This window comes from Mus caroli, unplaced genomic scaffold (genome assembly GCF_978045245.1).
Source record: "Mus caroli unplaced genomic scaffold, Mus_caroli_1 scaffold_1, whole genome shotgun sequence".
Taxonomy (NCBI): Eukaryota; Metazoa; Chordata; class Mammalia; order Rodentia; family Muridae; genus Mus; species Mus caroli.
In genome coordinates, this window is record NW_028227256.1 from 18,323,439 (window position 1) to 18,329,809 (window position 6,371).

Genomic DNA, 6,371 nt, shown 5'->3' on the forward strand with positions numbered 1-6,371 from the left:
TGACTGTCCTGGAACTCACTTTGTAGACCAGGCTGGCCTCGAACTCAGAAATATGCCTGCCTCTGCCTCTCTGCCTCTCTGCCTCTCTGCCTCTCTGCCTCTCTGCCCCTCTGCCCCTCTGCCTCCCAAGTGCTGGGATTAAAGGTGTGCGCCACCACGCCAGGCTTTTATTTACATTTCATATGTTATCCCCTTTCCTGGTTTCCCCTCCAAAACCCCTCTATCCCCTCCCCCTCCCTCTGCTCACCAACCCACCCACTCCCGCTTTCTGGCCCTGGCATGGCATTCTTGCTGAAAGCAATCTACAGATTCAATGCAATCCCCATTAAAATTCCAACTCAATTCTTAGTCACTGAGTTAGAAAGAGAAAGTTGCAAATTCTTCTGGAACAACCACAACAACAACAAAAACATCTAGGATACTTAAAACTGAAAGACCTCCTAAAGGAGACCCTCACTCAAGTCTTAGGATAGCTGCGGACCCTCGAGGACTCATGAGTGACCAAGCTTGATGCAAACCACACGAGGCTTTATTCGGGGAAAGCCAGAGCTCTGGGAATGACTTGTTTCCCATGAAGGGGTAGAGGAGTCAACCCAGAAGTGAAATCACAAGAAATGGGTATGGGAGGGGTAAAAGGAAGGAGTCATGCCCAGGTGCAGGGGTGATGCAACTCTATTGGCTATCGACTGATATGTGGGGCAACTCAGGATTGGCTCTATCTGAAGTTGCTGAGGAAATTTTCTGATTTCAGCCCAGCAACCAGATTACAATCACTTGGCAGAGGGCTACAGCAGTTGGCAAATACACGGGTTCAAAGTACGGTCAGAACATTGGCATACACACGAGTTCAAAGAATGGTCAGAACATTGTGCACAAACATTTTCTAAGTCAATGGAGCAAGTTAAACTTTTTTTTTTTGTATTTTGTTTTTGTTTTTGTTGTTTGAGACTGGATTTCTCTATGTAGCCCTGGATGTCCTGGAACTCACTTTGTAGACCAGGCTGGCCTGGAACTCAGAAATCTGCCTGCCTCTGCCTTCCAAGTGCTGGGATTAAAGGCATGTGCCACCACGCCCAGCTAAATTTTTACTTTCTTGTCAATAGTGAGGTCCATGTTGGATGCCAGTCTAGAGGCTTTCATGAATATTTTCATTCTGTCAGGTTCTTTCAAAACTAGTCTCAACAACAAAAGAACCTCTGGTAGAATCACCATCCCTGACCTCAAGCTGTACTACAGAGCAATTGTGATTAAAAACTGCATGGTATTGGTACAGTGACAGGCAGGTAGGTCAATGGAATAGAATTGAAGACCCAGAAATGAATCCACACACATATGGTCATTTGATCTTTGACAAAGGAACTAAAACCATCCAGTGGAAAAAAAGACAGCATTTTCAACAAATGGTGCTGGCTCAACTTGTGGTTAGCATGTAGAAGAATGCAAATTGATCCATTTTTATCTCCTTGTACAAAGCTCAAGTCCAAGTGACCTCCACATAAAACCAGATACACTGAAACTAATAGAAGAGAAAGTAGGGAAGAGCCTCGAGCATATGGGCACAGGGAAAAATTTCCAGAACAGAGAACACCAATAGCTTATGCTCTAAGATCAAGAATTGACAAAACAAACAAACAAACAAACAAAAATCCGGGCGTGGAGGCACACGCCTTTAATCCCAGCACTTGGGAGGCAGAAGCAGGTGGGTTTCTGAGTTCGAGGCCAGCCTGGTCTACAGAGTGAGTTCCAGGACAGCCAGGGCTACACAGAGAAACCCTGTCTAGAAAAAACAAAAACAAAAAACAAAAAAACTGAACAAACAAACAAACAAACAAAAAATGGTTGCCAAAGTAGGAAATCCAGGTCTTCTTGCTTCACTATCCTAAATTCTTTTACCTTTCCATTTTATTGCCCTTTTCAGACTTTAAACCCTGTTCATCTTTGGACTCCTCATTATTGAAGCAGCTGGGAATGGGAAGGAGGAGGAAGACATAGTAAGAGAAAAGAGAACCCAGGGAAGTAAACAAGTCCATCTGGAGGAGGAGGAGGAGGAGGAGGAGGAGGAGGAGGAGGAGGAGGAGGACATAAAAGTATAGGCATGAGAGATGGCTTAACTGGTATTTGCCCTGGAAGCCCAAAGACCAAAATTCCACCCTCAGATCCTATGGTGGTGTTAGTTAGACCTGAGGGAATGTCTGGTTAAAGCATGCTGTATTTCGAAGTGCACCAGGGACTGGACACAAGACTGCCTCCCCTAAGCTGGGCTTTCAGAGAGCAATCCCTCACTGGCCTTTGAGTTCCCTTTTATGGGGAAGAGTTAGGGTTGATAGAAAACAGTCTGATAGATAATTGGCTGATAGCTCCTGGATAGAAGAACAGGGAACTCAGGGTTCAAGGCTGCTTGAGATGTAGATAAGTACAAGGATATATAATGTGAAAGGAGTGTCATCACCAGCTACCCAGGACAAAGCAGTCCTCTAACCATGTATGTGAGGTGGCTCCTGGGAGCCTGCACTTACACACATCATAGGAAAAGCAGCATGTGTAGTAAACAACTGAACTGACTGCAGCCTAGTCCACAGATGAGCCAATTGATTGCAGCCTGGCTAGCTAATTGTTTATAAATAATCATTGTTGGGTTTTTAAGATGTAATTTAGTTTTTTACTTATTCGCTTCAAATTCCACTCATAGCTCCCCTCCCAGTCACCCCCCTTACAATCCTTCCTTCCCTTCTCTGAGCAGGTGAGGGGCTCCCAGGGTACCCTGACCCTCAACCCTGCACTTCAGGTCTCTGCTAGACTAGGTGCTTCCCCTCTCACTGAGGCCACATTGTTGTTTTTCTGGGAAGAAAATAAATTTCTACTTTGCCCAATCTTAAGGTAGCTAACCTGAACATTGAACATTTCATGTGAACGCAACATGAAGTCCGTATTAAGATTCTGCCTGGCAGATACACTTCAGGCCGAGAATGCACAGGATAAACTTGCATTTTCTGATAACTAGTGATCCTGTTCACTCTCATCAACTGTGATGGTTTGTGTATGTTCAGCCCAGGGAGGATGTGGCACTATTTGAAGGTGTGGCCCTGTTGGAGTAGATATGTCACTCTGGGTGTGAGCTATAAGACCCTCACCCTAGCTGCCTTGAAGCCGCCTTCAGATGAAGATATAGAACTCTCAGCTTGTCCTGCACCATGCCTGCATGGATGTTGCCATGCTCCTGTCTTGATGATAATGGACTGGACTTCTGAATCTGTAAGCCAGCCTCAGTTAAATGTTGTCCTTATAAGGGTTGCCTTGGTTGCAGTAAAACCCTAACTAAGGCATCAACCCATCAAATTTTCTGCTCCTGGTTTCTTGTTTTTCTTTAAAAACTAACAAAGGAAATCTAAAGTCACATGCACTCCACACAGGCTAATAAATACAATTAATTTTTTTTCAGATTTATTTTATTTTATATATATATGAGTACACTGTAGCTGTATAGATGGTTTTAAGCCACCATGTGGTTGTGGGAATTTGAACTCAGCACCTTCGGAAGAGCAGTTAGTACTCTTAACCACTGAGCCATCTCTCCAGCCCTACAATTACTCTTTAAAAAAAAAAAAAAACTAATAAAAAATGCACATGGGGAAGGCAGTGATTTGTGTGAAATGCTACACTTTTTTCTCATGATGAGACTAGATAAGTTAGGGTTTGAAGACAAAGGCTACACAGCTCCCCCAATTTCTTAAGCCATGAAGCAAACAAGCTGAGCTGAGGGGGTACCTGCTTTTAATCCTTAGCCCACGCAGACACAGGCTGATCTCTGTGAGTTCGAGGCCAGCCTAGTCTACAGAGTAAATTCTAGGACAGTTAGGACTACCCAGACCAACCCTGTCTCAAAAAACAACCCCCCTCAAAGGAATGCTAAAACCAAGGGCCTGTGAGCTATCTCAGTAGGTAAAGGTATTGGTTGCCAAGCCTCTTGAGGTTGAGCGTAGAGATTCACATTGTAGAAAGAGAGAACTAACTTCAGAGAGTGTCCTCTGACCAGCACACACCTCCTACATGCCACCCTCCTAATTAATTAATTAATTAATTAAAGTTTAAAAACAGACTCAGAAGGAAACTTAAGGGATCACTTCATTGGAGTCTGAGAAAAACAACAGGGCGGGCAATGTGGGACTCTGAGAAGCTGCAAGTGGAGGGAGATAAGAAAGAAGTCATGGTTTCAGAGTTAGGGGTCAGGAAGGTAGATAAGACTCAGAATGCAAGTCTCTCAGCATCGTTGGTGTGAGTTTGTGTGCAAGGGATGGGGATCGCTCCTCAGAACCAGAGAGAATGCCCAGAGGGAAGCAGGCATCGGGCTTGGGCAAGCATTCAAAGTGGGAGCTAGAAACTGGGAAGATGGCTGAAGAAGGTGCTTCATGCGCTCACATGTTAGAATTTGAGCGAAGATGTCTACAGGGGAGTATGGGCAAGGCTGGAGCTGGCGCATGGGTTTGGTGAGCTTTAAGAACATGGCTGTGGACTTCGTCTTGAAAAGAAAACCTTTACTGGATTCTTCTAGGAAGAATCTATACGAAATGAGATACAGGAAACTGGTAGGAATCTCACACATGACCCTGGCTCATGTGTACCCGAACTCAAACACATATACACATATTAGTAATAAAATAAAGAGGATTTAGCAGTTAGAGGCACTTGCTACTAAGCCCAATGACCTAAGTTCAATTCCCAGTATCCACAAAGTGGAGAGAGAGAACTCCTGCCCCTTATCCTCTGATTTTTCATGCATGTATGTCAGAGTGCTCTCCCCACCAACACCCCCATAGGCACACATACTCAAGAACTGTAGCTTTAAGAAAAGAGAAGACAGGGGATGGAGAGGTGGCACATTGCTTAAGAACACTGGCTGCTCAATTCCCAGCACATGTATGGCAGCTCACAACTGTCTATGAATCCAGGCCCAGAGGATCTGACACCCTCATTGAGTAGGCAAAAACACCAAAGCACATAAAATAAAAACTTGAAAAAACCTGTTACGTAAAAAAAGAAAGAAAAGCCGGGCAGTGGTGTTGAACGTCTTTAATCCCAGCACTTGGGAGGCAGAGACAGGTGGATTTCTGAGTTGGAGGCCAGCCTGGTCTACAGAGTGAGTTCCAGGATAGCCAGGGCTACACAGAGAAATCCTGTCTCAAAAAAGCCAAAAAACAAAAAACAAAAATAAACAAAAAAAAAAAAAAAAGAAAGAAAGAAAGAAAGAAAAGGAAGGAAGGGAGGGACAGAAAGGGAAGCAAGGAAAGAAGGAAGGGTGTATGTGTTATTTTTCTTTTTTTTTTTTAAAGATTTATTTATTATTATACATAAGTACACTGTAGCTGTCTTCAGACACTCCAGAAGAGGGCGTCTGATCTCATTACGGATGATTGTGAGCCACCATGTGGTTTCTGGGATTTGAACTCAGGACCTTCGGAAGAGCAATCCGTGCTCTTACCCGCTGAGCCATCTTGCCAGCCCCTGTGTTATTTTCCTGAAGTAGGACTGAAAAGGTGGAAAGGTTTACCAATAAGGAGACATGAACACCTGCATAGGTGATGGTGTTCTAGAGTCTATAAACAACACATCTCAGTAGGGGAGAGCCGTTGGTCTCTTAGCATGTCTTCAGGTGTTGTGGTAAATCTCCAACCCAAATAAACCCAGGCAATGAAAACACAACTCAATTAATATGAATACATGCTGTGTGCCTAGATTGGGCAGATCTACCACTACACTGCCATCTTCCCCATATAAGAGACCCCTTAGAACTTGCGGCTAGGTGCTTCTGCTCCACTTTCCTTCTGCCTCCTCTGTTATCCTCTCCCTCCCAACCCCCCTCCCTCCCAAAACCTTCAACTCTACCTTCCTCTCTTTCTCTGCCCAACCACCGGCTCTAGCCTTTATTTATAAATTAAGGCGGGAAGATTTACAGGAAATTACCTGAATGCTAACTCATTCCTCATTTTCAGCCCCTCACCGGAGAACAGAATTAACATCAAATACAATTAGCCCCAGGGCTATCCACAACAAGATAGGACTATCCTATCTCAGTAGGAGAGAGCTATTGGTTTCTTAGCATGTCTTCGGGTATATCGTACTTCTTGATATTCCCCCTCTTGGGTGATGTGATCCATTTGGCTAAATCTATTTTGTTTTGTTTTGAGACAGAGTTTATCTGTGTAGCCCTGGCTATTCTGGAACTCACTCTGTAGACCAGGCTGGCCTCCAACCCAGAGATCCGCCTGCTTCTGCATCCCGAATGCTGTGTGCTACCATCATCCAGACATGAATTTTCTAATATTAGCTCTCTGGTCCTGAGAGAGGCAGAACAACTGGATATATTTTTCTGGGTG